Raw genomic sequence first — 25,479 nt, forward strand, 5'->3', positions numbered from 1 at the left:
ACTCTTTTGTGTTACCAAGCAGATAGTCAAGCTTGGGTTATCTTTTCAAGCAATATTAGTCATTTAGAATTTGTTATCTTTGAAATCAATTTTACTTATGACATTATTCAAACATATTGACAGTTAGTCAACTGTAGTTTCAGAAAATTTACTCAATTGGGTATCAAATAATTATATTCAAATTCTATTCATTCAAATTAATTATTACTTATTCAATTTATCCACTGTTCAACTCATTCAAATCATGTTTAATAGTCATTTATTTCAATACCTAACTTTGATTCAACTCTTCTTATCATCAAATTGTTTATCAATTCTTATTTGTCCAAGTTTGTTCCTTTACGAACTATCATTTGTCAAATTGTTTTAGTGCACATTCAACTGCAGTATAACTCATGCACTATTGTAATGTTAGCATAAGCGCGCTAGAAAAAGTTAGCGAATTAAAAACGTGTGCCTAATTCAAATCTTTTCATTAGTATACTTAGTTCCTTACATCATATTGAAGAGGTCAAGGTTTACATCAATAATCAATACACTTTCAATTTCAATCTTTTATCCTTCTTTTACAAACTTACATTACATTATTCACCAGAGGTGTAATTTTCATAGTGTAACATTGTGTGGATACTGGCAGTGTCTTGATCTAGAACGTCTAGTTAGGACACTCGTTTTATTTTTCTCTATTTCAAACACAATACAGTCCACTCAATTTTTCGGTTGGATTTACGACCCAACTGAGTCAGAATCCACAGATATCGATATCTTTCCTCTTCAAATCGATTGAAATATTGTCGAAAATTCAGTTCAACCAAACTAATGCTCTATTTGAGCATTACTATTTACTAACTGCTTGTTAGCTTTGAACTAGAATAAGGTTCATAGATTTGGAATACTTCTCAATTGGATCTAGTGGTGAACAGTATTATTAGTATGATAAGAGAAAATACTATTGATAAAATGTATGGAGAATCACGCAGTTTCACCATCTCAAAAAATTAGAATCATAGCTTGGTTTTTTGGTGTGCATATTGTGGAAGGTTGAAGAGGAGTTGAAAGAAGTATTCTATGACTAGAAAATTGAAACATTGAGGATCTTTATGGCATCATCGTTATTGTCTAGGGGGAGACAAGTGAGAGACATGTGAAAGGAGAGAGAGGGAACTCTCTGATTGGGAAGACACACTAGGTGGAGAAGAAGAGAAGGGCGTAGGAGAAACGGAAGAAGAAGAAGAAGAAAAGAAGAGAACTCGGCATAGAATTTATACTTAAGCTCAAATTCACCAATAATGATTCAACTGGAACTTCAACAAGTTTTGATTAATTCATGCTTCCACGACTGTCGTTTGAACTGAGCAAACGGTATTCACCAGGACAAACTGAGCTACGGTCTGCTGACCATAGATCAGTCCGGATCGTAAAGGCAGTGGACAAGAATTGGGTCGTGTAGAATCGTTCTCTAACCTAAAAAATCTGGTGTGGCTCACTCACACAACTTTCCTTGCCGTTATGAAAATTGATCAACAGACGCTAGTGTTCCCGCGCATCTAAATTAGTCTTCTATTCGAAGATCTAAGCCAGCTGGTGACAGGACAATAACGCTGCAGACACATGAAGTCTGCTATCTGTTCATAGTGAAAGATTTAATAGAATCAACACTTGTCAAAAGTTTGCAATTGAAATAATCACATTTTTTCGAATTTCGAGCTTATTTCCAATTTTAGGTGGACATGTTACTTAACATCAATTGTAGAGATTTTCATGCTCAATCTTTTCCACTTGAAATTTTTTGTTTAAATTGTATCTGAAGCCTGATAATTGGGAATCTAAAATCAAACTTTGCATAGATGGGGCGGAGCTCCTGAAATTTTCATAGATATGGGACTCATGGCAGTTGATAGAGACTATCAATGACTAATTTAGGTATGAATTTGATCAAAATCGTTGGAGCCGTTTTCGAGAAAATCGCGAAAAACCCTGTTTTTGGCAACATTTTCGCCATTTTAGCCGCCATCTTTAATTGAATTTGATCAAAATTGTTCGTGTCGGATCCTTATATTGTAAGGACCTTAAGTTCCAAATTTCAAGTCATTCCGTTAATTGGGAGATGATATATCGTGTACACAGACACACACACACACACACACACACCACACACACACACACACACACACACACACACACACACACTCACTCACACATACAGACCCACTTTTTTGGACTCAGAGGAACTTGAAACGTATAGAAATTTACAAATTGGGGTACCTTAATTTTTTTCGGAAAGCAATACTTTCCTTACCTATGGTAATAGGGCAAGGAAAAGTAAAAAGAGGAATTTTTCACATGATGTGTTCCTCTGTTGTAAGCTTGTAACCTCTATAGCCTAATGTTTATTTTTCATCAATCATATGTGATTAGTTTTTAAAATTATTTTATTATTTCAATTCAAGTTGATTATTTTAATAATTATTGTAGTTACTAATAGGTTGTAGTGTTAGTGATTTATAGTTATTAGAAATAGTGTTTAAGAAACGAGAATTATTGTGTATTCCATAAACGTTGAAAAAATACTTCTCATTCAAATAATTGAGAAACATTTCAAAGTCATCGAATGCAAAAAACAGATGTCACTCCGAATAAAACAAAATCTTCAGGATGGCCAAAAAATTGCTGAGGAGTTCAACTCTTTTAATAATTATATTAAAAGGGAGGCTCCCGCTTTAAAAACAATGTGGGAAAACCTCAAGAAGAGGGCAAAATCGGCTATAACAGCATCAAACACAAACAAATATGCTACTGGTAAGTGCAATTTTACCTCCTATTACAATGTAAAATTCAATGCACAATATGTGTGTCTATACACATGTAAGCCTATATAGATGAAGTAATATTAATGCCACACTATTTTGATTATTTATTATTTGATATTCCTCTTTTCTGTGCAATAACCTCAATTTCAATTTAAAGTAAACATTGGCGCCATTTTCTGAAAGCGCATCCCACAATACAGTTTTCTGTAGTCAACTGATGATTGACCGACCAAAATCGGTGAGTAAGTTTCAAAGGAGCCTTGACTGGTCACGTGATCTAGAACAGTTTGTTGTGGTGAATTCCGCTTTTGACAGTCTTTTGTTGAGTAAGTTTTTTTGTTGCTTCAACTGACTGTAGAACTCAGTTCTATTTTCTGGTGAATACAGGCCTAAATATTCATTATTGTTATCAATGGCTTGTCAGATCATCATATATTGGGTTTTATAAAAGTTATTACAATTCTGAATAATTAATTTATCAATAATCTCCATCCAGTTCACATTTAAATCTGATGATGATGCAAACATTCGGATCCATCCATTAAGATACCTAATTATTTACTCAGGGAAGAACTCTTTTGAATACCACATTTAGTCTGGTTCATTCCTGCAATATTATTCTTTCCAAAAAGAACAAAAACACAAAGAATGTCGAATGAGCAGTCAGAACGAATGCGTAATCTAATTTGGCATTCAACTCTCGAGACATCTTTGAAAAATCGAACATGTAGAACAGAACTCGAAGAATAAATTTTAACATGGAAAACAGTGAGGGGTCCTATAGAAGTGACAGGCAACATAGAGCGCAACTCCCTGCTTTGCTGGACGCGAGCTGATTCTAAAGTAAGGGGTGTTCCGAACCCGTTAGAAAGAGTGGTTACTTTTGAACGAGAACTTAAATCGGCCAGGACACGTTTGGGAATCACATGTCACGTGAGCCATCGGGCGGAAAAAATCGTGAGTACTCCAACCGTTTTTGAAACTTTTTGATGCTCGTTGGGTTTTTCACGTATTATCTGTCTGAACGTTAATTTCTTTACGTGTCTAAAACCAAGGAATTGTGATGAATAAGAAGAAGAACAAGAAGACGGAGAAGAAGGAGGAAGAAAAGACGAGAAAGAAGAAAGATATGTACTAGGAAGAGGACAACTAGATGGAGGAGGAGGAGAAGAGGAGGATATGAGGAAAAAAGAGAAGGAGGAGATGGATATTGGAGAAAATGAAAAAGGAGAAAAAAGGGATCTGGAGAAAAAGTAGAAGGTGTAGAAGAAGGAGGAGAAGGGATTTATTCTCGTCCATCGGTTCGCGGTGATTACTTTATGCTCCAACACTTTTTCGAAACGGTGTGATAAAGAAGTAACGAAAAGTTGCAAATAATAAAAAATACTCGTTTCTGTCAAGCAGAACTCGTAAGATGTAGGAACTGTAACTGACAAGTTTATCTCTTGGATAAGTAAGTAACTGGATGTATCAGTCCATGCATCAGAAATCAGCAGGGGGTCTTCACATTGGCTTGAGCTCCTAGCTCATTCAGTACTACATTTCCTGGTAACGTCTCTCACTAACTTAGTTCTATCGATCAGTAACTCAGTGTTACTGTATTTTAATCATGTTTTCTTAGTAGAATGACGCAGTTTAGTTGTTGATAAATTGTTGCATGGACACAATTGAAATTAGAATGGACTCTCTATTTGTTTCTATAAACGTGAGTCTCATGCTTCGCGTGATAAAAGAATCACATCCTCGCGTAAATAGATGTGAATGCATGGGAAATCGGCCACGACCTTAATTTCGATAGGAGGAAAAGAGGAAACAAGGGAAAGAAGGAAAGAACACAGTGAACCAGAGAATCTGTTGATTTTTCAATGTGCAGTTCATTAGGTAATTACAAGAATTAGTGAATAGAAATAACATAAATTATTGCTAGACATGAAGATTCCTAATATCATTCATTTTCCAAGTTGCTATTTTGTTCAATAATGTTATTATTGCACGTTTATTTTCAGGTGAGTGAATATTCTGGGACTTTCTGAAATGAGAAGAGTAGCCTACTAGTCGAGAATGCACGTACGTATTTAAAATATTATGATTAAATCTAAACCACAATTATTTTACTTCACTCCATCTGTTTTTACTTTCCTTGCCCCACTACCATATGTAAGGAAAGTATTGCTTTACAAAAAAAATTAAGGTACCCCAATTTCAAGTTTTCTATACGTTTCAAGGTCCCCTGAGTCCAAAAACATGATTTTTGGGTGTTGGTCTGTGTGTGTGTGTGTATGTGTGTGTGTGTGTGTGTGTGTGTGTATGTGTGTATGTCTGTGAACACGATAACTCCATTCCTAATTAACCGATTGACTTGAAATTTTAAACTTAAGGTCCTTATACCATGAGGACCCGACAATAAGAAATTCAATAAAATTCAATTCAAGATGGCGGAAAAAATGGCGGATAATTACTAAAAAACCATGTTTTTCACGATTTTCTCAAAAACGGCTCTAACGATTTTCTTTAAATTAATACCATGGATAGCTATTTATAAGCCCTATCAACTGACATGAGTCTTATTTCTAGGAAAATTGCAGGAGCTGCGTAATATTATCGAGAAAAATGGCGGATAATTACTAAAAAACCATGTTTTTCACGATTTTCTCGAAAACGGCTCTAACGATTTTCTTCAAATTTATACCATGGATAGCTATTTATAAGCCCTATCAACTGACATGAGTCTTATTTCTAGGAAAATTGCAGGAGCTGCGTAATATTCTCGAGAAAAATGGCGGATAATTACTGAAAAACCATGTTTTTCACGATTTTCTCAAAAATTACTCGACTGATTTATTTCAAATTCATACTCCGTATAGTTATTTATCAGCCCCATCAACTGGCATGAGTCTCCTCTCTGGGAAACTAATGGGGGGTTCACCTCATCCTTGAGAAATGTACTTTGTAACCTCCTTCTCGTGCATGAGGTAGGTAGGTAGAGCAGTCTATAAAAATAACACATAGTCGAGATATTTCATCTGTAGAACAGCTGTTTTGACGACTTTTAAAAAATCATCGGATTTCACAATTTACACAAAGGAAAAAGTACTCTGAAAACAATAATTATATACACACATATACAGTAGTCCGATCGTAGTTTCAAATAATTATGTTGCCGCCAATCGTCATTATGTTATTTCTCTAAATTATTATCGTTTAAGAATGAGGCTCCCAGTTCAATGAGCAAGGAAAGTTGTGTGAGTGTACCACACCAGATTTTTTCTTAATACCAGACATTTTTCTGCTGTATTTGGAAGTATTTCATCAAAATTCTGGATTTGATGAACGTGATTTTCATTCTGTTACTTGAAACAAATCCATTAGCGAGCTTTTGAGATGCATAGTGAAGTGAAATATTATACATAGTTACTGTCAGATATGAAACGAATTTTCCCATAATCTCTAAGATTATGCCTACACCTTATGTCTATACATAGAAACCATGCCAAACCCCTGTTTCAACCATAAATGTGAGAAGTGATAGCTTATTCTCAAACAATTAGGTATTTAAGGACATTTTTTTCTATACCTATTCATTTTCAGGAGACGATTTAACATCATGTGTTTCAAACCATATGCATAGAATTACATTATATGCGTTTTGATAATACTGCAATCTCTTGGTATAAAATATATGATTATAGTCAGATGAAGCTAATGGAGATTGGTCTGGATGTATAAAAATTGAACTTTGACGACCACCCCCCCCACTTTCGAAATAATTGGCTTCTGAAATTTGGAGCCACCTTGATAAATCAAATCAAATCAATTTATTTTTCCACATTGCATTACAAAAAAAATGTAAAATTCATAAATTCAATTATAAATAGAATACATAAATTGAAATAGAAAATGATACATTATTACATTAATGCTAGTACATAGATGGCGTGGAATTCCCCCAAGGATACTATACGTCTGTGAATGGGGGAGAGTTCTTGCATGAAAATAGAGTAACATGTATCTTTATCTGTGCTATGAACTATTAACTTTATGTTCTATAGAATCTATATAAGTAAATGTAACTGCTGTTTATAGTTTATTCATAAAAATACGTGATCAATAGCAGAGCAGAGTTGATTATAAATTTACAAGTGGGAGAGCAAGGGAACCTAAGATCAGCAATGAAGCGAAAAAGTTATATTTTAATTAAATTGAGCTGGTAAGTTATACTACATGTACGGTGAATGGAGCAGTTCCTCAGTTCCAATCCAGCCTATGCCAAAAAGACACCCGACCAACCTACTTTTATACACCACGTCGCTGCAATTCTCAGCCTCCCTGATGACGTCCGGCAAATTCCTATAGATAATTTGAGCTAGGTAGTATGGTGATTTGAGTTCTATTCCATGCATTAATCTAGGTGTTGAATATCCATGGTTGTTCCTGAGTCGTGCTTGATAATTGTGTTGTATATTAGCAAATAGGTTTATTTTATTTTTCCTTATATATGTGAGAATTGTTTTTATAAATAACTGTCTTAGATTGAGCTCAGGGAAGTCCGAGAGAGTCCATACAACATCCTTCTAAGCCTCTTTTTGACACATTGAATATGGGGAAGACCAACAGATTAACATATAAGACCAACAGATTAACAGCTAATCGTTTTTTGAGCTCTCAAAAGTTGATTGATGTGATCAGTTATTCAATATTACTACATAACGTTTTTTTCTCTATGATGTAATCAATCACACTTGTCAATCCGAAGTTATTTGGCAGACAAAAAAACTTTGATACTTTCGAAATGTATCTCCTGGCAATCATCCAGTTCATAATTATTGGTAATGCTCTTTTATTTGATTACCAATTATTCATCAAATTCGTGACCGGAATTCTTCATGGCTTTTCAACCAAATTATTGTGAAGTGATTGGTTCCGCGGTTAGTATGTTTCAAACTCTCAAGATACATGAATGGGCCTCAAATATCTTGGTATATGGATCGATGAGTGTCTCAAATGGGACATACATGTAAACTTCCTATGTAAGAGACTAAAATACCTATCTTATGAATTTTATAAATTGAAAAATGTGTTATCTTTCTCAGAATGTAAACAGGTATATACGGCACTTGTAGAATCCCTAATGCGATATGGTTTAATAGTTTGGGGTGGGACTCTCGATACCTATATTAAAAACCTTTTTCTAATACAAAAATTCATCATAAAGACAATTTTAAAGAAACCTAGAACTCATGATACTAAAATTTTGTTCAGTGAATTTGATGTTAAAACTATACGACAGTTATGTCTTAGTTGCATAACAAATTACAGTTTTAAATACGAGCATAATTTCCCACTAGCCGATTACATAAATTATAATCTTAGACCTAACACAATAAGAAAATATGAAATATATAACACCAACTCAGCTCTTCTTAGAAGGCAACTTTACTACATTAGCAGTAAATTCATAAATATACTAGTAAGTGAATTTCCACTTAATGATTTCCGAAATAATAAACACAGAAAAAGAGCCATAGAGGCATGGCTGAACTTGAATTATTTCCAATCGTTGACTTTTATACAATAATCAACTTCATATTATAAATTATATTTTCGAACACTTCATACGCTAAATTCAAGTTTATATATTACATCCCTGATTAAGCTGATTTACGACTCACACTGGCGCACAAGGAATCTTCCTTTTGCCGGTGTTTTTGCCTCACCTACTGTACTTATGCATGTGAATATAAATTGAATCTTCATTTTATAACTATTATCTATAATATAAAGGATATAATTTCGTTATTATATCTAATTAAATAAATGTATGTATCTTGGTTTAAGTGCAGTAGCATATACTTATATTTATTTTTTGTAAAGCTTTTTTGTATTTTGTTTTTGGCAAAAAAAATAAATAAATTCATTCATTCAATTCATTTTAGTTGAAAACTTCCTATGTTATATTATTAATGAATGTTATCTAGAAAAAAAGTTGTAAAAAAGAAAATTGGTAAGTACTAGTAGATCAATTCAGGAAACTATTGAGTAGATCTGGTAATTACATCAGAGAGCATGAGTATTATTTTTCTACATTCAGAAGTGAGAAAATCATCTGATTTGAATCTCTTGTCGAATGAAGTGCAAAATATTGAACAGAAGACTTCTGATTGAATCATGACCGACAAAGCTGAAATGAAATAATGTGTTGTGGAAGGAGTTTACAGTTTGTGCAAATTATCGCAATTTGACACGCCCCTGACTTAGCAGTAGCAGCACGCATCCCTTCAATGACTCAATATTGAAGAGTGGAGTAATAGTCTGTTTGATTGATACGAGAGTGCAGTAAGTTAATAGAGGGCAATTGGTGAAATGACTGGTGTTGGCTAACTGTAATGACCGATATCAGTGAATAAAGAACATTCGCGGGCTAATGCAAATAATTGGCTGCTGGTGGAAAATGGACGCGGTCTTCTTCTTCTTCTTCTTCTTCTTCTTCTTCTTCTTCTTCTTCTTCTTCTACTTCTTCTTCTTCTTTATTTGTATGAATTTATCTGTTTAAAGGCTCGACGAATATATTTTCCAAATTTGAAGATGATTGATTAGACGTTCAAATGTTATTGTAGGACATACGGACAAACAAATAAACAGCCACACAACAATTTTGGCCTTGTGTCAAAAGTAAGAGCTCGCTAACGCTCGTTCAACAATTCACACAAATTTTAATTATTGTCCTCCAAGAATTGTTCACTCTCTCGTAGTGATAAGCTATAGGGCAATCTTTAAATCCTTATATCCGAAAATGGTAAATTTGGAAAAGTCTTAATATCAATAGATTGATTCTACTTTTGACACAGGCATTCGAGGAGTCCTCAATGTATGTAATATCATATTCTGTGCAATTGTTCCTTCCACTATTCTGGAGAACAGGAGAATTTTAGTTTCGATGGAAGCTGATATGTGCTTTCATTAAGAGCATATGGGACATGTTAGGAAGTATTCAATAGTATCAAATTTGCAATCGTAGTCTTTCATTTATGCTGCTTTGAAGAATTCGAATATTTAAATTGAAATTCTTTTTGTTCAAATGTCTCTTACATCTCCTTAATATGTTTATAATTAACATGAGCTCCCCATAAATCTCGTGAGTTGAGGTACACAACGTGAGCAGTACCTACAACAAAACACGGCAACTGCAAATCTAGATTAAACATAAGGGCTCACCTGCCTAGGGCGGATAATAAGATATGCGCATTTGCTTGGCGTACTACATACTCGCAGGGGCATGCACTAGCCGCAAGGACAGACCCAAAGGAGAGACGAGCAGTCCGCTCTAGAACATTCTGCATTCTAAATTATTATGGAACGTGGACTACAATCTCTGGAAATCCAACAATTCTCTCGTGGTTTGTTCCATTGAGATCCTTCAATTTTAAAAAAGCGTATTACATAATTTTTTGCCGTATTTGTACTGAGGCACTGGTTCAGACCTTGTGAAAGACTACAGTAATTATTGACAAGAGTTTCTACTGTCAGAAACTAACAATTACTGTCTGAGATCCAATTTAGTAATTCTAGACAGATTTTTGATACTATAGTTTGTGTAAAATAAGTTGAGACTTGGCCCTCCATCCCAAGAAATTACAGGGTTGCCAAATGGTGTAAAATTGCAACTTTCTCAAATTTCCTATTCAACGTCAGAATTGGATGTAGAATATCATTCCCGATATCCTAGTAGTGCTAGAGAAATTTAAGGATAAGTTAGAAGGATCAAAAGGAAATTTAACTTTTATGATAAAATTGGAAACATCGCGAAAATTTGTTTTTCTTTTGAATCTCCCTTCTCTTAGAATCATGGGGCGTCGTAATGCATAATTATTTTATATAAAATTATCGGGGAGAATGTGTCCTTTCTATTGGTGTCTAATAATTTTTATCCGACATATAGTTATTTTTTTAATTAATGTTTATGTTCGTCAATGTCGAGACATTTTGAGCATAAAACATGAAATTTTCGATATTCTAGAAACTTTTTTGTTCCAAAAGATGAGTAGGTGGTGAAAGCGAGAAAGTTCCTAAGAAATAATTGAAATTATTTTTCCAATTGTCAAACGTACTCGGAACAACGTATTTTGGCCTCTCAGGATTTTCAAAGTCAAGGATAGCGGCTGAATGGTGTGCCACCATAGGCTAGAGTAGCTGGGATCAACAATAACAAAATACAGAACGATTGAAAAATTCAGCAACTACAAGCCACATTATTATAAAATAGTGAAAATGACAACCTCGCCTCGAATAATCCAAGCAGTGTTTAATCAAAGTTAGTAGACAGTTAGTCTACTAACGTTGGTGTTTCATTACATCCTTTCTAGAGGCAATCAGCTGCTTACGTTTGAAATAATTCATCAAATATCTCGTAAATTTCCAGCTTTTAGCATACAATTTGGTACACAATGCATACCATGCAGCCGCCCTTCGAATTTTAAAATTCCTTGGATTTCAATTATTTCTGAGAATTCTAGACAGATTTTTGATACTATAGTTTGTGTAAAATAAGTTGAGACTTGGCCCTCCATCCCAAGAAATTACAGGGTTGCCAAATGGTGTAAAATTGCAACGTTCTCAAATTTCCTATTCAACGTCAGAAACTTTCTAGATTTCACTACCCACTTATCTTTTGAAACAAAAATGTTTCCAGCATGTCGAAAATTTAATTTTTTCTGCTTGAAATGTCTCGTTATTGACGAACATAATCATTAATTAAAAAATAACTATAGGTCTGATAAAAATTAATCGGACCCCAATAGAAAGGACACAGTCTACCCGTTAATTTGATATAAAATTATCACGAATTACTACGCCCCATGATTCTGAGAGAAGTGATATTCAAAAGAAAAACAAATTTCCGCGATTTTTCCAATTTTATCATAAAAGTTAAATTTTCTTCTAATCCTTCAAACCTGGATCTTTTCTAGCACTACTAGGATATAGGGAATGATATTCTACATCCAATTCTGATGTTGAATAGGAAATTTGAAAAAGTTGCAATTTTACACGAATTGGCAACCATGCAATTTCTTCGGATGGAGGGCCAAGTCTCAACTTATTTTATACAAACTATAAGAGGTGATACTACTTATCTGCTGTACGAATACTGTCATGTAAACATTGAAAACATTATTAGGATTTTACTGTGGATGCAAATAATGTCATTACCGTAATTAACTCAATGTAGTAGTTCCTGTATAGGAACAATAATTACTGTAAAGTAATTTTAGACGGATTTCTGATTATTAAAATTCTAATAATAATATTTCTTTTTAAAATAACCAGAAACTGGGCTTCATAAAGGAACAGATTGCTAATTATTTTGCTAGAACAACCATTCATTTCATTGCGATTACTCCCATTTGAGAGCTATGGGAACGCAAGGTTCAGATAAAGAAAAAATTTCACATATTGGGCTCGGGTCTCAAGATATTCAAGATTAGAAGTGTTATTGACGGGCAAGATTATGTAATTCACGGACATCTGACATTGCTCATGGATATCATAGATATCAAGAAACTTTGTGTCTACAACGTAACTGGAAATGCATCATTGTATAGCCCACAAGCAACGACGGTCTAGGAGTATTTCTTGATTTATGTTTCTGTGTAATTATTATTATTAACGACAATTTTCTCTCTAATAGGGTGGGGATTATATACTGTCACAGCGCTTCTTAAGAAAAAAGTAGTAAATTATATAGAACATAAGTCGATTAGATATTTCCTTTAATGTTATGCTTTTTTGCTGGATATTTCTCCAAGATGAATTCAGTCGAAAAACTAGTTTCTATCTTTGATTCTGTTCACGCAATCAATCCGATAATAAACGATTGATCACAAAAAACAGAACATCTTTGTAAATGAGCGACCACCAAGAAATTCGAAGTGATTTGTGTGAGAAAAGTATGTACTTCCTTATATAAATACTTATATAAGTATTTATGTCACAAGATTCCTGATTCATAGAACAGGCACGGCGATCAAACTTCCAAACCAGTTACTATTATATCTTCAATAGTGGAGAATTTCTTGATTTGCTGTTTATTCTAGGAGGAAAGCTTGTATAAAGTGAAATAATAGTACTGTATATAAATTGATTCCATGAGAAAACATGATTTAGGGTTCAAAAGGTTTGAGTATTGAATCAAGTATAGAAACGGTTTTGAAATGAGGCCTTTACGCGTATAATGTCGAAGTTCACTTTTTTTGATATAACAGAATAGTCTTGATTATTGAGTGACCTTCCATCCGATCCGTTTTCCTTAATATGAATGTATAATATTCTTCCAATATCAATTCCATATAGATTTGAATTCAATTCGGATGAATCAATGTTTTTATAATTTTTTCAAATTTCTACGTTCGTAACTTCAATTTCATTGTTACCTGTCCCGCTGGCCTCCTACTCTACCTAGATCGGTTTCTACTCTACCAAATAGTACCAAATTCGCTTGAAAATTATAAATTTTGACATAGCTATATAGATCATTCTAAAAGAATTTTTATCGATTATGACTCAAAAATCATCTCAACACTGTAAGATTGTTCAGTTTTCACTAGAAGCTCTTCTAAATAACCCATGGGTAATTAGGGAAGGGGGAGTTCCCTTCTCCAGGCATGCATAGCGATTTTTCTTTGCTGATAATAGTGTTACCTATGAACACCAGTATTATTGTGCATGGGAAATGGGAATGGTGATTAAGAGGCATGTTTGATTCTTCCATTATAAAATACATTCATAATTGAAATAAGTCATTGAAGAAATTCAAAAATAATTTAGTAGTCTGCCTATAAATATTATTATGATGTTGAACAGGCCTCACACAGGCTTTGAATTTTACAACACAAGTGTCAGTTTCATAGCATAAAAGCTCATTAAGTAACAGCTTTCTTCTGTAACCTATCACTCGTTTGCAATACAAATATTTTTGAAACTCATCCAGAATGATTTGCGTTTTGTAGCTGAAGTTCCTTCAGTTGAATAGGCTTTAACAAGTTCAGGTACAATATAGACAGGCGATCACTGACGAATTCAAAAGCGCTCAATCAGAATAATGACGGACGTCTAGTTTGAAAAGAGGTTCGATTGAATCACGAAAGAGCCTTGTTTGGTTTGTTTTGAGAGCAAGATGGATTTGTAAATACAGTACTTTAATACTAATATACTTACGCACAAGCTATACTTTGAAGGAATACAATTTTCAAAGTTTATACTACATTTAAAGTCATCAATATTATTATGTAGGAATTAAATCAACAGGAATAAGATTAAAGGGCGGAAAAAAGAAAAAAATTGAGAGGAAGTGGAAAGAGAAGAGGTGAGAGTGAAAAAATTGAAAGGAGGATAACAAGCAGAATAAAAAGTGCGAAAGTGCGAAGGATGATGGAAATGGAGAGAAATCGGAGTCAATGAAAGTGAGAAAGTGGGCAGAGTCAAAAAAGGACGAGTAGAAGGACGAGGAGGAAAAGAGGGAGAATGATCAGGGGCTCCCAGAGATGGAAGAGATTGGGATCGAGAATATCATTCCCGATATCCTAGTAGTGCTAGAGAAATTTAAGGATAAGTTAGAAGGATCAAAAGGTAATTTAACTTTTATGATAAAATTGGAAACATCGCGAAAATTTGTTTTTCTTTTGAATCTTCTCTTAGAATCATGGGGCGTCGTAATGCATAATTATTTTATATAAAATTATCGGGGAGAATGTGTCCTTTCTATTGGTGTCTAATAATTTTTATCCGACATATAGTTATTTTTTTAATTAATGTTTATGTTCGTCAATGTCGAGACATTTTGAGCATAAAACATGAAATTTTCGATATGATAGAAACTTTTTTGTTCCAAAAGATGAGTAGGTGGTGAAAGCGAGAAAGTTTCTCAGAAATAATTGAAATTATTTTTCCAATTGTCAAATGTACTCGGAACAACGTATTTTGGCCTCTCAGGATTTTCAAAGTCAAGGATAGCGGCTGAATGGTGTGCCACCATAGGCTATGAGTAGCTGGGATCAACAATAACAAAATACAGAACGATTGAAAAATTCAGCAACTACAAGCCACATTATTATAAAATAGTGAAAATGACAACCTCGCCTCGAATAATCCAAGCAGTGTTTAATCAAAGTTAGTAGACAGTTAGTCTACTAACGTTGGTGTTTCATTACATCCTTTCTAGAGGCAATCAGCTGCTTACGTTTGAAATAATTCATCAAATATCTCGTAAGTTTCCAGCTTTTAGCATACAATTTAGTACACAATGCATACCATGCAGCCGCCCTTCGAACTTTAAAATTCCTTGGATTTCAATTATTTCTGAGAAACTTTTTAGATTTCACTACCCACTTATCTTTTGAAACAAAAATGTTTCCAGCATGTCGAAAATTTAATTTTTTCTGCTTGAAATGTCTCGTTATTGACGAACATAATCATTAATTAAAAAATAACTATAGGTCTGATAAAAACTAATCGGACCCCAATAGAAAGGACACAGTCTACCCGTTAATTTGATATAAAATTATCACGAATTACTCCGCCCCATGATTCTGAGAGAAGTGATATTCAAAAGAAAAACAAATTTCCGCGATTTTTCCAATTTTATCATAAAAGTTAAATTTTCTTCTAATCCTTCAAACCTGGATCTTTTCTAGCACTACTAGGATATCGGGAATGATATTCTACATCCAATTCTGATGTTGAATAGGAAATTTGAAAAAGTTGCAATTTTACACGAATTGGCAACCATGCAATTTCTTCGGATGGAGGGCCAAGTCTCAACTTATTTTATACAAACTATAAGAGGTGATACTACTTATCTGCTGTACGAATACTGACATGTAAACATTGAAAACATTATTAGGATTTTACTGTGGATGCAAATAATGTCATTACCGTAATTAACTCAATGTAGTAGTTCCTGTATAGGAACAATAATTACTGTAAAGTAATTTTAGACGGATTTCTGATTATTAAAATTTATTCTAATAATAATATTTCTTTTTAAAATAACCAGAAACTGGGCTTCATAAAGGAACAGATTGCTAATTATTTTGCTAGAACAACCATTCATTTCATTGCGATTACTCCCATTTGAGAGCTATGGGAACGCAAGGTTCAGATAAAGAAAAAATTTCACTTATTGGGCTCGGGTCTCAAGATATTCAAGATTAGAAGTGTTATTGACGGGCAAGATTATGTAATTCACGGACATCTGACATTGCTCATGGATATCATAGATATCAAGAAACTTTGTGTCTACAACGTAACTGGAAATGCATCATTGTATAGCCCACAAGCAACGACGGTCTAGGAGTATTTCTTGATTTATGTTTCTGTGTAATTATTATTATCAACGACAATTTTCTCTCTAATAGGGTGGGGATTATATACTGTCACAGCGCTTCTTAAGAAAAAAGTAGTAAATATATAGAACATAAGTCGATTAGATATTCCTTTAATGTTATGCTTTTTTGCTGGATATTTCTCCAAGATGAATTCAGTCGAAAAACTTGTTTCTATCTTTGATTCTGTTCACGCAATCAATCCGATAATAAACGATTGATCACAAAAAACAGAACATCTTTGTAAATGAGCGACCACCAAGAAATTCGAAGTGATTTGTGTGAGAAAAGTATGTACTTCCTTATATAAATACTTATATAAGTATTTATGTCACAAGATTCCTGATTCATAGAACAGGCACGGCGATCAAACTTCCAAACCAGTTACTATTATATCTTCAATAGTGGAGAATTTCTTGATTTGCTGTTTATTCTAGGAGGAAAGCTTGTATAAAGTGAAATGATAGTACTGTATGTAAATTGATTCCATGAGAAAACATGATTTAGGGTTCAAAAGGTTTGAGTATTGAATCAAGTATAGAAACGGTTTTGAAATGAGGCCTTTACGCGTATAATGTCGAAGTTCACTTTTTTTGATATAACAGAATAGTCTTGATTATTGAGTGACCTTCCATCCGATCCGTCTTCCTTAATATGAATGTATAATATTCTTCCAATATCAATTCCATATAGATTTGATTTCAATTCGGATGAATCAATGTTTTTATAATTTTTTTCAAATTTCTACGTTCGTAACTTCAATTTCATTGTTACCTGTCCCGCTGGCCTCCTACTCTACCTAGATCGGTTTCTACTCTACCAAATAGTACCAAATTCGCTTGAAAATTATAAATTTTGACATAGCTATATAGATCATTCTAAAAGAATGTTTATCGATTATGACTCAAAAATCATCTCAACACTGTAAGATTGTTCAGTTTTCACTAGAAGCTCTTCTAAATAACCCATGGGTAATTAGGGAAGGGGGACTTCCCTTCTCCAGGCATGCATAGCGATTTTTCTTTGCTGATAATAGTGTTACCTATGAACACCAGTATTATTGTGCATGGGAAATGGGAATGGCGATTAAGAGGCATGTTTGATTCTTCCATTATAAAATACATTCATAATTGAAATAAGTCATTGAAGAAATTCAAAAATAATTTAGTAGTCTGCCTATAAATATTATTATGATGTTGAACAGGCCTCACACAGGCTTTGAATTTTACAACACAAGTGTCAGTTTCATAGCATAAAAGCTCATTAGGGAACAGCTTTCTTCTGTAACCTATCACTCGTTTGCAATACAAATATTTTTGAAACTCATCCAGAATGATTTGCGTTTTGTAGCTGAAGTTCCTTCAGTTGAATAGGCTTTAACAAGTTCAGGTACAATATAGACAGGCGATCACTGACGAATTCAAAAGCGCTCAATCAGAATAATGACGGACGTCTAGTTTGAAAAGAGGTTCGATTGAATCACGAAAGAGCCTTGTTTGGTTTGTTTTGAGAGCAAGATGGATTTGTAAACACAGTACTTTAATACTAATATACTTACGCACAAGCTATACTTTGAAGGAATACAATTTTCAAAGTTTATACTACATTTAAAGTCATCAATATTATTATGTAGGAATTAAATCAACAGAAATAAGATTAAAGGGCGGAAAAAAAATTGAGAGGAAGTGTGAAGAGAAGAGGTGAGAGTGAAAAAATTGAAAGGAGGATAACAAGCAGAATAAAAAGTGCGAAAGTGCGAAGGATGATGGAAATGGAGAGAAATCGGAGTCAATGAAAGTGAGAAAGTAGGCAGAGTCAAAAAAGGACGAGTAGAAGGACGAGGAGGAAAAGAGGGAGAATGATCAGGGGCTCCCAGAGATGGAAGAGATTGGGATCGAGAAAAATTAATAATGAGGTGTAGAAAAAGAGGAGGAAGGAGAAGAAAATTGATAAAGAGTAAAGCTGGAAAGATAAAATGCTGTAGAAGGATGACTTGACAGAGGAAGAGAAGGAGAAGGAGGATATGTTGGAGAGGAACGATGAGGCGGAGGAGAAATCGGAGAAGGATGAGTAGTAGAAGGAGAAGGAGGGAGTAATGAAGTAGTGATAGAAAAATATGGTTTGGAAGATTGAATTTAATTTGTGCATCGCCTTTAGAACTCGGCCTATTTCGTAACAATTATAGTCCAGTCAATATAGACATAAAAAGGGGGTGTGCTGGCAATTTATATTGTAGTTCTGATTTTTAATATATTATTTGGGTACAAATAGAAATTGGCCATTTTTGTGTATATTGGAATGTGGGCTTTGGTACACTCAACAATAAATTTTCTACTTTTCAACCGAATTTGACTTATGATGCATGGATTTTGGACCGCCTTGACGAGCCGAGAAGAATGAAGTGTAGTACGATGAAATCTGAGCATTGTGTCAGAGGTTATAAGTGTTTGAAATTTTGATCCTTGGGGTATCCTTAAGCGCGCCTCTCCACTAGGAAATACAGGAATGAAGTGCATCTAACAGGTGATTCTCATGGAACATAATTCCATGAACTTATGTCATTGTGCGAAATATCAATGTGAAGACTATGTAGTTGGTGATGATGGTTGAAGCTGAATATTGGGTGTTTTTCACAATACAAGGAGCATTGCTGTCAGGTGTACCTGGGAATCTATATGAGATAGAGCGCTCTACCTGATCTCAGATTGTAGAGCAGAAAAATACGCCCAAATAGATTTTGAATTATACATCTAAAAGGTAACAATCGGAAGATGTTGTTGATCAAAAACTAAAATTCATCAAAATTGATTTTTTCTTCAAATTTCACTCATTTTTGAAAAATCATAACTCAGTACTCATTGGAGATAGGGAGTTCCAAATGATCTTATTTTATTCAGAATTTCATAATCTAGAAAAAAAGCAGGAGTAAATTTTTCTGTCGGATTACGAGATTTGGCAGAAATAGCTGAAAACTGGAAAATGAGCCGAAAATACGAGGTTTTTGGGCCACCCTGTATCTAGCACAAGGAAATTTTGCATAAAGAAATTTGTTCTGGACTTCTTTTATGTACCCAAATAATATATTGAAAAATCAGAACTACAATATAAATTGCATGCACCAATGTATTTAGTGACTGGACTATTATCATCATGCTCATGAGCTGCTCCATTACAAGCATGATTGTTGCGGACAATGAGATGTGAAAAGTCATTTTTTATTATTCTCCTACTCATCTCGACCTCTTCTCCCCATCCTTCCTCTTGCAAAGATGAAAGACTCAAAAGCATTTCATTATGATTGTTGTAATATCACGTGACTTAGTGCGGATATGTTTTATTCATTATTAAAATAGGAGACTTCGAGTTGGCATTGTCCTGTCATGAGGATAATATCATGATATTTCATGTCGGCCTTTGCTTTGGTGCCGCTCGTTCTTGTTCTCAGCTCTCAGCACAGCTAATTGCATAATGCCCTTTCAAGAGGCGCTCAGTCATCGGAAGATGATGATGATGATGAAAAAAGAGCGGATAAAAAGTATCAAGTAAAGCACTCGACCACGTTGAAGGGTGTGATGACAAGACCAGACCATAGACCACAGAGGGTGGACACTCCTCGTACTATACGATATTGAGAGCCCGATGATGTTTCATAATATGCAGATGAAGGTTGTCAGACGTTAATACCTGAAGAACGGCTTGGTCCCTCCCTGACCAGAACATCTGAAAGGGTGCTCCCATTAGAGGGAGACCGTACGGTGCGACAAAAAAACTCAAAGGCGTCCACTAAAGAATCTCAACCCACCCCTTTGCAATTCCTGTCAGCCCTAATTCCAACCAACAACTTTTTAATCCTTTCAAACTTATCACACAAACATACACACACAGAAACTTGTGAAAAAATAATGGAATCACTTGGACCGGACATATCATTATCAAAGGACTAAGTTTATTAGAAGCTAATCAAGCATAGGAGTTTCTTTTTTATTCTCATTTTTTCTTTGAATTAACAGAACAAAGATCGTAACAATATAAAAAGTTATAAGGGGTCAAGTGTGCGGTAGAAAGGAATTGGGGATGTTTAATCCGTTTTATTTGCTATCTTTTATATTCTTCTACAGAAAACTTCAAACTTATAGGAATTCTTTGTTTGTTCACCAAGAGCATGGACTAACAGGATAAGCTTGAATGTGATCATAGACAGAAAAAACTAGGACATTTTTCACCATTCTCGGTTACGCAAGGGTGAGGGTTACTTCTAACTTTTGATTTGGAAGATTCAAGAATTTACGTTTTTGTTTTCGACTGCTTTACAATTATTAAAGTCAATTGTTCAAAAAACATATTCTCCTTATTCTTACAATAAGTGAACATTCTTACATGTTTGAACTTCTGCGAGAGAAAGTTTATTAGTTCTATAGAAGTTATTGTAAGATGATGAGAGGTAGCTTCGTTTATTTATAAAGGTCTTCACATAATTTCATGGATTTACTCTTTTGGACTTCCTTTCAAACAATCAATAAAATTATTTTTTCCAGTTTCAAGATTCTTTCCAAGTATCAGAGATGTAATAATTCATACCTGTGATATCTTTGAATGTCCATGTGGAACTTGTTTGAAAATGAATTCTGCAAATACCAACTATGTAAGTTGTCCGTTTAGTTATACGTACTCTAGAATCTAGAATATCTTTTCCATATTTACATACTCAAGAATTCCTTTTCAATATCTATTATAATATACCATGAGAGGAATTCTATTGCATTAGTGTGAAGCTAGAGCGGCGTCAGAATAGAATAACTAGGGCAAAAACATTCACAGCCTTATAAGTTGGCAGCTATTATTAAGTATTATAGAACTCTAGAACCTGTTTTCCTCGTATAACAAGGTATAATTGATAATAACAGATAAATTCAATTCAATTACGAATAAATGGTACACTTTCAATAATAAATTGTCGATTTAGTTATTCGTACTGGATGTTACTCGTTTCAGATAAAGGTAGGAAATAAATTAAGTCGTGCAATTATATTTTCAATTGATCATTCAACAACAGAAACATTCAACGAGAGTGTTCATGCATCGTAGAGATAATTCCACTTTCATCTTGATTCATGCCTTTCGGATTCATGCCTTTCGTGGATTTCGTCTTACAAAATTAATAGTTTTACATCATCAATGAATTTATTCAAGGATCAAAAATGTACCATGCTTAGAGGAAGCTCTCGATTCTTGAAATGTATTTTAATCTCCTCAGCTTATTCTACAATGTTTTCTTGAGGGAAGCAAGATCTTAGATGTTTTATTTATAGCACTGTAGAACTTTTACTATGATTGCTATGTTATGCTATCTATCAGCACGGAGCAAGCTTTCATCTGTCATCTTTCAATGCCAACACACAAACAAAATACTGTACTTTTCCCTCGTGTTCATGCTTCAAGTTTTATACTCAAACAGGTCTAGGACTTCATACAACCTGGAGTTTTAAAGATAAATCTATGACTCAGAAATACGATTTAGATCAAAAGGCTTATTCAAGTCCAAGACTCTGTAAGTCTAGAACTTATAAATCTAGAGCTCGGAAACCGGCCCTTAATTTAGATTCATCTCTTATTACTTGATTCACTACTTCTATGAAAATTACAGAATTGGGCTGAGCCTCTGTTGGTCATTCTCAAATCATTCATAAGATTGTCATAGAAATAAGATTATTAATGTGATATCAAATTTCACTATTGATCTGCTTTCAATTTAAAATAAGGTGCCCATATATCACAAAGTTTATCAATATTTTTCCAAGTTATTGAAAAAGAACTTCTGCAATGATAATTTCAAGTTATTTATTATGTTGAGTAATACTTTACATTTTAATAATAATGAATTTTTATTCTTGATGAAAGCTGGTTAAGTAATGTATGATCTATTATTCAAAAATTTTCTGTTGGTTCTAACTGAGCGGTGGGATTTTGTTATATATTTTGAATTTCTCAATAAATGCGTTATCACAATGTCAATTTGTCCAATGTCATACGTTCCATGTTTATTTAAGAGGTGAAAAACAAATTCAGGTAGTGGACTGAGAAGTAAATTGAAGTAAAAAAATTAATTCACAATTCAGGTAGTGCTTCACACGGATATGTTCAACATTTTTAATAGGAAATGGGCATTATTATTGATGCAGATAACGCGCAGCTGAAATGATGCAGATGCAGAGGAGATGCGAGATGGTCAGTGACTTTATAATGTCAAGAGTTTTCAGGACTGGTCGTATCATAAACCACAATGTGGCGAACGAGAAAGGTCAACCCAAGACAAAGTGCAGGATTATTCATTTCGAATTCATCAAATATTCATCGCGAGTTCAAAAGAATGCTGACTGGCAACTCCTTCAGATGCATTAACCATGTACATGATTCGGACATCGATTGAGCTGCCATTTTATTTTTCCGCGCACGTGTGATCGGAAAAATAATAGACTTGATATTTTTTCAACTTCCTTAAATAGTTGCCGTGCACATAAATCTCTCCACTGTAGCCGTTGCAGTACAAATACTAGCCAATAAAAATCTGTTATTTACATTAGAACTTTACTAGATATCTATTGATAGATTCATAGGTCAAACACGTGTTAAAAACTTTTTTATATTCCAGTCTTTCCGATGTTTCTATGGTCAAGACACGATGTATGATGAGAATGAAGATGTAGTCTGAGATTTCGAGTGGTTTGTTGGTTATTTGCAACTTTTTGGTACAGACTCTATTCACTCAGTTCAATGTGAACTATGTATAGCAGTTCAGTACAGATGAACATTTTAGAGGGAATATTCTAAATAAAAGTTACTTAATTGAATTATTTAAAAAATCATACATATGATAATGGGATAGCCGAATAATTAAGATGTCACTCCAACTAAACATCATATAATTGCTCAAATAACTTAAATTAATATCACTTGTGAGATTTATAAGATATATTATCCTTGAATAGGACAAATTTGATATAATTATTCTCATTTTAATTTCTGCAGTCATTCCTCTAAATTCTAAGCATTTATCTACTTCCAGGCTGCATATCACATCAAATTATCAGAATAAAATATCTTGGAATTATTCAATTTTAGTCAAACAGAATAATATATTAAATCTCCTGTAGCTACCGGTATAAGCTGTTATGGGGATATAGGTCTGAATATCATTAAGTTAATGTTTATCAAATCACATCAAATTGTCAACACATCAAACATAATGGATTTGAATTATTTGTGGATGAGACACCTGACTACATCATCTATTGGCAACCAATAAGATAATAAAACATTTAAATATTCATATTCATTCAATACATTGACTCATATCTGACCTAGATAATACTATAGTGGTTGAATAGAGAGTAGAGTTCAAGTTTCCAGTAAACCTGATACAGTTACAGTACGGTAATAAAATGTCAAAAAAGCAGTAAATCATCAGTAAAACTATGATTTATACTGGTACAACGTACCGTATATTTGTGATTTTATAGATTCAAATCTTAATAATGAACTCATCAAACCCGACCAAGTAGGTATAATGATTTATGTGATCATTGAGATGTAGGCTATGAATTTCAAATTACTGTTTTAATTTAATACTCACTTGGAGTCTACTCAGCAAATTTACTGGTAGCTGTAATATATGAGCACAATAAATTATAGTTGCTTTCACTACTACATTGTTAACCTTATTCTTCCAGCTGAATTCTGGTTGTTATAGATTTTATAGAACTTATAGGTTTTTATTGAAACTATAATGATACGCTTATTGAATCCGCTTTCCCCTTTATATAAATATTATATTAATGAGCCAGTGCTGTTTCGTCCAAAAATCGATGTGTATGTAACTGGCTTTAGGGTTCAGGACAAGTTATAATTGGACAAATTACTGAAGTTTCCCCTTGCTCACGAATAGGTTTGAAATTCCTATTAGCTTTTTGGGTCTTATGTGAGAATTTTTTTTCCTGAGGGAGGACATTTCTTCTTAATACTCCCCAGTCACCCCAGAACATAGTGAGACTATATTGTTACAAAACAGCACTTATAACACAATATTCAAATGATATGTAGTTTACTCATCGTCACTACTTCTGTAAGTTGAAACTTGAAAATAGAAATTGCAAGCTACCGAAATTCAGTATGTATTTCCACACTACGAGTACTTCTTATCTATCCATCCTTTGAAATCTTTTTAGATTTATACTGTACTTGATAATACTGGGAAAAACATTTTTCAAAACCAAGGTGCATAATTCAATTCTTCCTCAATATAATATTCTACTTTTATATGTTTTAGACAATCTATTGTTGCTTTCTCTCTATTGTGATGAAATAGGTGCAGGTGTTAATACTCTCAACTGACAATATTATAAAGCAAGTGAATTGAAACAAGAATAACTGTCCAACATTACATTCACATGTTTTATGTGTCAAGATGAATTCAGACCATAATTAGAAACCAAGCGTCTATAAAGAAGACTCACTCACTATTCCAGCTACACTAAACATTCATCTTGCAAGGAGTAAGTACTGTACTTAGAGGCAGTGATACTAGTAATAGATTCAATGATCCTGTACTATATAATATGCCTAGCTGTCTGACATTAACTTATCGTGGTAAAAGGCACATTACGCATCCTAAATGCACCTCTCACTTCTCTTATCGTTAATTTGATTGGCTGTAAATTGGCATTCAGACCTTCATGTGAGTTCCAACACTCGCCCACAATTATATATATATATATATATATATATCTATACTGACTTGATGGTGATGATTTAGAGATGGGTTTTGTGCGTTTCACAACTATAATCCAGTTGAAGCCTGAATATCAAGGTTCCAGGGTTAGGTTGGGCTCCTCTTTGCAAATTGCTTACCATGTGCCTCCAATTGATAGCGATTCAATCCGGTTGTGAACTGCAATCTGGCATCAAGCTCACTTCTGGATCCATTCATTCCAATTAGGTTTATCTTTTCGAAACACTCAACAGACAATATCTCTCCATACTTCCTCGCTGCTCCTAATTCATTCTGACAAGTCTCGCATTGTTGTGGTCACCTGTGAGACTGAATCACGATTGAGATGAATGTTGGGGATACGTGTTATCGCCACGTGTATGCTTAAATTGATCCGATCCTATTCTATAGTTTACTGGTGCTGAATTTCTAGTTCCAGAACAAATATGCAGATTTCAGAGATAAATGGGGATTAACGGGTTTAGTCACTTTTCAGATGATACATATATAGACATACAATGTCTCTCAACTC

At 33.9% G+C, this 25,479-nt stretch overlaps 1 protein-coding gene across 4 annotated transcripts in view; it reads left to right on the forward strand.

Moving 5' to 3' along the window:
* Window positions 1-25,479, forward strand: part of LOC111048106 (BTB/POZ domain-containing protein KCTD1) — a 298,361-nt gene that overhangs the window by 124,221 nt on the left and 148,661 nt on the right. The window contains exon 3 of one of the 4 annotated variants that reach the window (XM_039430713.1): window positions 4,817-4,877. The exons of the other annotated variants lie outside the window; for them this stretch is intronic. The gene's annotated coding sequence lies outside the window, so the exon portion shown is untranslated. The remainder of the gene's footprint in view (window positions 1-4,816; window positions 4,878-25,479) is intronic. 4 annotated transcript variants of the gene reach the window in all.

The sequence above is a fragment of the Nilaparvata lugens genome, chromosome 6, assembly GCF_014356525.2.
Source record: "Nilaparvata lugens isolate BPH chromosome 6, ASM1435652v1, whole genome shotgun sequence".
Lineage (NCBI taxonomy): Eukaryota > Metazoa > Arthropoda > Insecta > Hemiptera > Delphacidae > Nilaparvata > Nilaparvata lugens.